Source organism: Littorina saxatilis, linkage group LG8 (assembly GCF_037325665.1).
Source record: "Littorina saxatilis isolate snail1 linkage group LG8, US_GU_Lsax_2.0, whole genome shotgun sequence".
Taxonomy (NCBI): Eukaryota; Metazoa; Mollusca; class Gastropoda; order Littorinimorpha; family Littorinidae; genus Littorina; species Littorina saxatilis.
Window position 1 is genome coordinate 67,181,167 of NC_090252.1, and position 8,310 is coordinate 67,189,476.

Here is an 8,310-nt window from a genome sequence, read left to right on the forward strand (position 1 = left end):
TTGGACTTTAAAGTTGTTATCCGTTTCTCTGTCTCGTTGAAGTATTGCAGGTAAATGTGTGTGTGTGTATGTGTGTGTGTGTGTGTGTGTGTGTGTGTGTTTGTGTGTGTGTTTATGTGTGTGTGTGTGTGTGTATGCGTGTGTGTGTGTGTGTGTGTGTGTGTGTGTGTGTGTGTGTGTGTGTGTGTGTGTGTGTGTGTTTGTTGGGTACTGTTTTTCGTTGGTTTGCATGTTTGTGCTTTTGGTTTGTTTGGTTGTTGAATGTATGATGTTTTTGATTTGTTTATGTTGCTGCAGTGTTGCAGCTCGACCAAAACTGCGGGAGTTTGACTCCAACAAGAAAATGTGCAGATGACCTAGCGTGCCACGAAAGAGTTTGTAGTATGTATACGACTTGATTCCTGTGATCTGAAAATGTTTGTTTATTTCATTCTCTCTTTCTTGTTTTCCTTCTTTCTTTCTTTGTGTTTATGTCTGTCATCGAGTTGCAGCCAAACACCCATTGTCCAATATGATACAAACTGTGAAAATGCACTACACAACCTGTTTATATATTTCCAACAGTGTTCTGCTTTTTTCTGATCCCAGAGTCAAGGTCGAACCGATAAGAAATGACACAAGTAATGAATTGACACGAACTTACTGAGGTAGTCTTTGCTTAAAGGCATATGTACTCGATGACTATACACGCTAATTGCTTTACCAACAGCTGGAGACATGCTAAATTAAGTTCCCTGCAAAATATTGTGGTCTAGGACCCCTTCAATGTTGAGATATGTTAATTTTCATTTTGATCTGGATCGTCCTATTTATAGATTTGGCAACACATGTAACGTTGATGCAAGGGAGCTAACACCGCGGCTTTGTTGACATCCTCACTTTTTCAGAGGCTAGAACAAGCTGTAATGCATGTATTATGGTCCGCGCATGGTGACATATCGTCATTATATGGTCTTATGGTGCGTTTGACATCGATTATGGGCAAACTACACTTTGTAAACACGGGAGCACGTACATATGCCTTTAAATCTTGCTGAATTTGAACTCTCAATATTGGAGATAGCTTGTCATCTATTGGCGAGGAACCCTAACTGATTAGTAAGGTGAACAATCACAGGGCTTTTTATTCAAGGGCACGTTAAAGGTGCCGTGCTTGTCAGTCCCTTGTGTACGGAGGCTCTAGGGCGTTCACTCATGCCTTAGGTATCTATCCATTTATCTTATACCACATTCCGTTGACCTTTTTGTAAGGAGTTGAACCCTGCATTTTTGTGTGCACATTAATTGTCACTATTGTTGTTACGGGCAAGAACTACTCCAAAACCCTACATGGAAGTATATTCGTCTCAACAAAAGAGTTTACTTCAAGATATTGTGTTTGATAATGGAATAACAATGTAAAACATGGTATTTGGCTCCATTTCGGCATACCCCACACATACTTTTGCCCTAGAATGTGATCGCGGTAATCTTCATTACAATTTAAACGTATGTGTAGTATAATCTGTGGGATAGCTGTGTAAATGTTTTGGTTGTTTATATCGTAACCTGCGACAAAAAAGATAATTCGTTGTTTGAACAGTGTTTTGACCGGGAGCAAGAATGAGAGTGCCCTTATTTCGTACATGTTGATACACACAGCAACCGTTGTTGTGTTTCTTGGCAAAACACCACGGTTGAAAGTTAAACAATGTTTAAGCAATGCTTGTGTTGGCCGCCTCAAATTGACACTGACACAAAATGTAAGGGGTACCCTTTGACATTATGGGGGGGGGGGGGGGGGGGTGAGGCGGAGGGATGAGGAAGGGGGTGTTGGTGGGAGGGAGAATGGGGATGGGGGTGAAATGTCGCGGTTGCGTGAACGAGCAAATGCTACAAATGCATTGTAGACCTTAAAAGACGAATTTCGAAAATAACTCTGTCGGTTTGAATGGGTTGTGAAAGAGAAACACTAAGTGAGCCAAACTGTCAACATGTGCTCCTGTCCACGTGTTCAGACACGCCCCTCGCGAGTGGCTGGCTCTTAATGTCACATATAAAAGTTTGACTAACTAAAAGCTCGAGTACACAAACTATACAAACCTGACAGATGTATTTCAACCGCTTACTTCCCTTTGGTTATTTGAGATGTATGGGCACGTTGAAGAGATGACAGTCGCTTGTTCAGTTCAATGCTTGTTGTTATCTCATGTGCCAGGAGATTGGTTCCGTATAACTCTCGCTTACTCCATTACACTTGCTTCCCTTTGGTTATTTGATATGTATGGGTACTTTTCAGAGATGTATCTCTATGTACCGTTCCAGAGTATAGCATAGATGGACAGATGACTATGTATGGGTACTTTTCAGAGATGTAGGCAGGTTTCACAATCTTCAATCACAGACTTCCTTTTTTTTCAACAAAATCAATCTTGACAGAGACCTTTGAAATAATGTTTTTATTAAAGCCTTACATCCTCCTGGATGGAATCAAGACAAAAACTTGTATGCAGACGCATTCTTGTCGACATAATGTGATATCTTGTTACAGTACTCTATCAAACAAAGGGATAGACTTAAACAGAATTGGATAACCATTTATTCAAAGAATATTGTCCAGAGGCTTTAATAAATTAAGCAATAACAATGCAAGCAAAATATCATTTCCGAGCTCAGTGAAAAAAGCAGCAAATAAGGACTAATTATGGGAATTCCGTTCTTCTGAACTGCTATTTCGCTGTGATGCACGTCATGAGCATACCTTCAAAAAGTAACAATGTTAATTGCACTCCATTTCTCTTTTTTTTTTTTAAAGTAGAATCATTGACCAATGAAAATAAAACGATCTTGGAAAAAAAGTTGCATATTCTTAGAAATAAATACCTGAAAATGTAACCCTACCCTCTAAATGGTGACATCATGACAGCGAAAAAAATACCGAACAAGTCATGTGAAGCGATAATAAAACATTAAGTTGATTTGAAACTAAAAGATCAACATTGGAACCAGGGACGAGTCATTAACAATGCTAGTGAGATTTGGCTAGCCGAAAGCAGAAGACCGAGACGGGTTGCCTCTGTGATGCATATGAACAAAAAAGGCGATTTTTCTCATTTGAGCAGATTTTCACACTAAGCATGACATATCTGTTTATACATTGGGATCCAGGAAATCGAAAGGATACAATGCAATGACTTTTGAATCTGTAATCAAAAGTGTTATTATTATTTGCAATTTTTAGAATGTTATGTAACAAATTTAATAATACAATTCTGAACTTACATAACTTGACGAAATGTAAAACAAGTCGCGTGAAGCGATATATAAACCTGTAGTCAATCTATAGGCATCAAATTGAAGGATAAACTCAAAAAAACAGTCATCGGCGAGACTAAATTCAGATAGTCTTGGTTAACCATACCCGAAAACCGTCACGGGTCACACTCATCTCCGCGAAGCATACTCCACCTGTTTTCTTTAATTCTGAACGCGTTTTTAAAGTAAACATTACATATGTATATATATTTTAAATCAGAAAAAGATAAGAAGTACAATGCAGTAATGTTTGAATCTGTAATGAAATATTTGTTATTGATGACAATTTAATGAGCGAACTTATTCGCTTATTTTCAAGCTACATAGCTCTAATGCAATATCAAAGTCCCGACTGAGTCAAAGATTACTTGACAGTTCCGCCCCAACTATCACAAAAACAGAAAAGATGTCCTCAAAGACTGTGGCAGAGTACCTTAACGCAGTCCTAGTATATCCACTACAGACTGAACTGTGGCATAGTACCTGGACGCAGTCCCAGTATATCCACTACAAACTGAACTGTGACATAGTACTATAGTACCTGGACGCTGTCCCAGTATATATCCACTACAGGCTGAACTGTGGCATAGTAATTGGACGCTGTGTCAGTATATCTACTACAGACTGAACTGTGGCATAGTACCTGGACGCTGTCCCAGCCCACTGCAGACTGAACCTTAACCCCTTTTTGCCGAGATTTTTTTTTTCTTTTTTTTTTTCGTTTTTTAATAGCAAATAAAATTCTAAGACACAATATGTATTTCTTTTCTGATTTTTTTACTTTTTCTTGTGTCTACAGCATTTTTTTCAAGCGTCCTTTAAAAAGGACGCTAGGATCGAGAGGGTAGAGGTTTATCAAACATATACAATAGTGAAAGGAACAAGTTTCTAAAAGTTTTCAATGAAATTTATTAACACAAACACTTGTTTTCAAAAAAGTTTTTAACTTTCGGTTTATAAACAATACAAAGTAACGGATTAACTGTCCATTATTCTAAAAAAATAAACAAACAAAAAAACAAAAACAACCTCTGAACATGGTGCAAGTCACTCTCCTGTTACCCTGCCAATGTGAATAATCTGTGCAAACAAAATTGCTTTCAACGATTTTTGTACAGCTTGTCAGAGCTTTTCACTTTCATTGTGAGTGGTCAAGTGGTCAGTTACCGATTACACAGGAGTATGAAATGCCACAAAACAGTACTTTCGGTGCAGAGGGACATTGCACTTCAGGCAGATTTGTTTGACCTTTTTGCCACATTGTGCGCATCTTCTCTGCTTGGAGATGTGCTCCACCAGGTGATCCAACCCATCACATCTGATTGCTGGTGGAACTCTTCTGTCCAGCTTTGCCACACGTCCGACAGGATGGTTAGGGAGCTCCAGGCGGGCAGCAGTGTGTGACCTCTTGAGGTAGATGTCCGCGATGGCACGCCGAACTGCCAGAAGATCCATGGGAATGTACTCTGAGGCAGGTGTTGCCCTGTACATGTGCCATGTTTGCTGCACACACAGGTCAAGACAGAAGCTGAAAATGGCCCACCACCATTTCTTGGATCGTATGGAGACTCGGTATTTGGCAATGTTCTGGTCCATTCTGTCGCACCCGCCCATTGTCTTGTTATAGTGTTTGATCAGGAAGGGCTGCGAGATCTTGACTCGTTTTTTTCTCTGCCTTGGAGCACCGGGAGGCTGACTGCAGAGGGTTGACTCCTGCTGCATTGGAGACAGCGTTGACGATGTTGTTGTCGTTCCATCGAACCACTATCACTCCTGTGTTTTCGGCCTGTTGAAAGTCGTAAGTGCCTCTCTTGGTATTCTTCATTTCATTGATTGACTTCAGTGGGCACTGCTCGGTCCTGTTGGCACGAACTGTTCCTGTACATCCAATCTTCTTGCTCATGAGGACGTCAACAAGCTTCAGACTTGTAAACAGGTTATCAAAGGTCAGATGGTAACAATCTTCCGGCTCCTCTTCCTCCAGCTCAGAGATGAGGTCAACCACCACGGCTCCACCCATTCCAATGCCTGGATACGCATCTGCATTAGCTTGCCTGCCATTTGCTCCTTGGTAGGGTTCAAACTGGACGCAGTACCCAAGGGGTGTGGCCAGCACCCACATCTTGTATCCGAAGCGTATAGGCTTCCCTCTAATGAATTGCTTTGCACCGTGTCCCCCATAGTATGGGATCATGCTCTCGTCGATACTCAAATGTTGTTGCTTCATGATTTTTTTGAAGTACATGAGGCATCTCTCATTGAGCATGGTAATCAATGGCCTGATTTTGGCCATATCCATCACCACCAATGTTCTCCTCTCCCAATGTAGTTCTGCCACTGAGTCCCACAATAGTAGCTGTGGCACTGGCAGTTAGTTGTCGTCCGGACAAGTTGTGGACAGCACACTCCCCATCTTCTTCACCACTATCTTCATCAGTCAACTCATCAACTTCAGGAGGGTCGAGAAAGATGTCAGCTCTTTGAAATAAGTCATCATCTTCAAGCATATCTATTACCTCGTTCACAGTGAATCTGAAACAAACCCAACCCGTACATGAAAAAACCTCTGGCCATTTAGCCCTAGCGTCCTTTTTAAAGGACACCAGATCGAAACTGCCTATAACACAAACTATGGACTATATTCACAAAAAGAAAAATATGTTTCTAGATTATGCCTTTGTCTTCAAATTACCTTCAGTAATGATATTAAAAATGTTGATAATTACACAAATATAGCCTTACCTTCTTTTGGAACTCATCTTGATCTGCTCAGCATGTGGATTTTGAATGATGTCCACCAAGAGAGATAACTTTCTCCAACTCAGCTTCTGAAACGTTGTTACCTCCCTAACACCAATCAGTGACTTAGACCTTTCTCAGAGTCTGTGTTGTAAATCAGGTGGGGAAAATGTAAGCGTCCTTTTTAAAGGACGCCAGGCTTAAATGGGATAATTGGCACAAGAATCAGAGACGAAGAGGTAACCTTAGCCAATGGTGAAAAAGTGGTTAACAACAACCAAGGGCTGTTCTCTGATTCGAGTCTTGCCATTTCCACTTGAACATCAGCGCACACTTTGATCTTTTTTTTTAAATCCAAGTTGAGGAAATGCAGACCATCGAGAGTGTTGGCCCTACTTAGAGCAAGATGAGATCATTACACCCTAAAAGTGTGCACAGTTTTAGAGGTCTAGCTTGAAAAACATCAGAGATAACCCCAACGTTAAGGTTTTTTGTCTACGTACATGGGGATGGATACATGTGAATCCTAATACTCACCATTACATAGGTGAGTCAAAACCACTGCCCTAAAGTTTGGCATTTGGAAAGTTAAAACAAGTCGCGTAAGGCGAAATTACTACATTTAGTCAAGCTGTGGAACTCACAGAATGAAACTGAACGCACTGCATTATTTCACAATGACCGTAGTCCACCGCTCGTGCAAAAGGCAGTGAAATTAACGAGCCTGTTTAGTGCGGTAGTGGTTGCGCTGTGCTACATAGCACGCTTTTCTGTACGCTTCATTTTAACTTTCTGAGCGTGTTTTTAATCCAAACATATCATCTATATCTATACAGGGCTTGTGTCTGTCTGTCTGTCTGTCTGTCTGTCTGTCTGTCTGTCTGTCTGTCTGTCTGTCACTTCGCGATGCACGGCCAAAGTTCTCGATGGATCTGCTTCAAATTTGGTGGGCATATTCAGGCAGACCCCGGACACAATCTGGTCGATGAAAATTTTCAACACGTGCTCTAAGCGCGGCGCGGTGAACCGATTTTGGTTTTTCTGTAGATCCATTTCCAGTAACTCTTCCTTATCTTCTCCAGTGTTTTGCGCATTTATCGTCCTTCCTTCGTGTGGCGTCAATCACGTCAACATGTGCTCTAAGCTGGCTAAGCCGGCGAACCGCCACGCCTGCATACTCCGTCTCGCGATCATTCCGGCGAAGCAGGTGCGAACCGCAACGCTGCATACTCCGTCTCGCGATTCACCCGACGAAGCGGGTAATCCTCTAGTATCTATATGTTTTTGGAATCAGGAACCGACAAGAAATAAGATGAAAGTGTTTTTAACTTGATTTCGTAAATTTTATTTTAATCATAATTTTTATATTTTTAAATTTCAGAGCTTGTTTTTAATCCAAATATAACGGTCTTCAGAGTCGGGTATGTCCCTGACTTTGATATTAAATAAAACGTTTCGTTTTGCGTATGTAAAGCCGAGCGGTCTTAGCTTCACATTAACTCTAACTGTCTGTGTCTGTGTCTTAGATGTTATACGTGTTTGAAGGTCATTTGTCAGGATGGCAATCACACGACAGGACAAACAGACACACAGAATATAAACTCAAGAAGAGGCAGGTAAAGTTCAAAATTGTATTGAATCAAAACAAATCATAAAAACAACTCAATACAAGGCGTAGTTCTTTTCAGAAAGTATATCTGTACATTGGTTCACTCTATTCCTGTAATTTTCCTACTACTTAAAAATATATTCTAAGTCCTAAAATGGCTGAAAATTTGGGCATGACCCGTAGGTACCCTTAGCAAAATACGCTACTGAAAGCAATATCCTATGTCCTAAAATGGCTGAAAATTTGGGAAGAGGTTCGGGGCCTGAGTGAAAAATAAAGTAAAAGAGTAAAGCGACGCCACTTTACTCGCCGTGTGGTAACCTGGGACTGCGGAACGTTTGTTTTTAACCCTGTCAGTTCAGTCCACAGGGCGGAGTCCGGTATACCGTTTAGACACAAAGTCAGGTTGGTTGCTCAGACCCCGGAGGACAGTTTAGAGATGACAACAAATACTTCTCAGTACTCAGGTTGGAACTCATCCACAACCATTCCCAAAGAAGCAATGCTGTAACCCTAAGTGGTGGTGGGGAGTCCGGTATACCATTTAGACACTTAAGCCAGGTTGGTTGCCAAGACTCCCGCCGAACCTTGAAAACTAGCAGCTTATATACCTTCCATGACTGTCCCTGACGTCAGTCCACGTGCAAAAACAAATTCGTGGCAAGTGA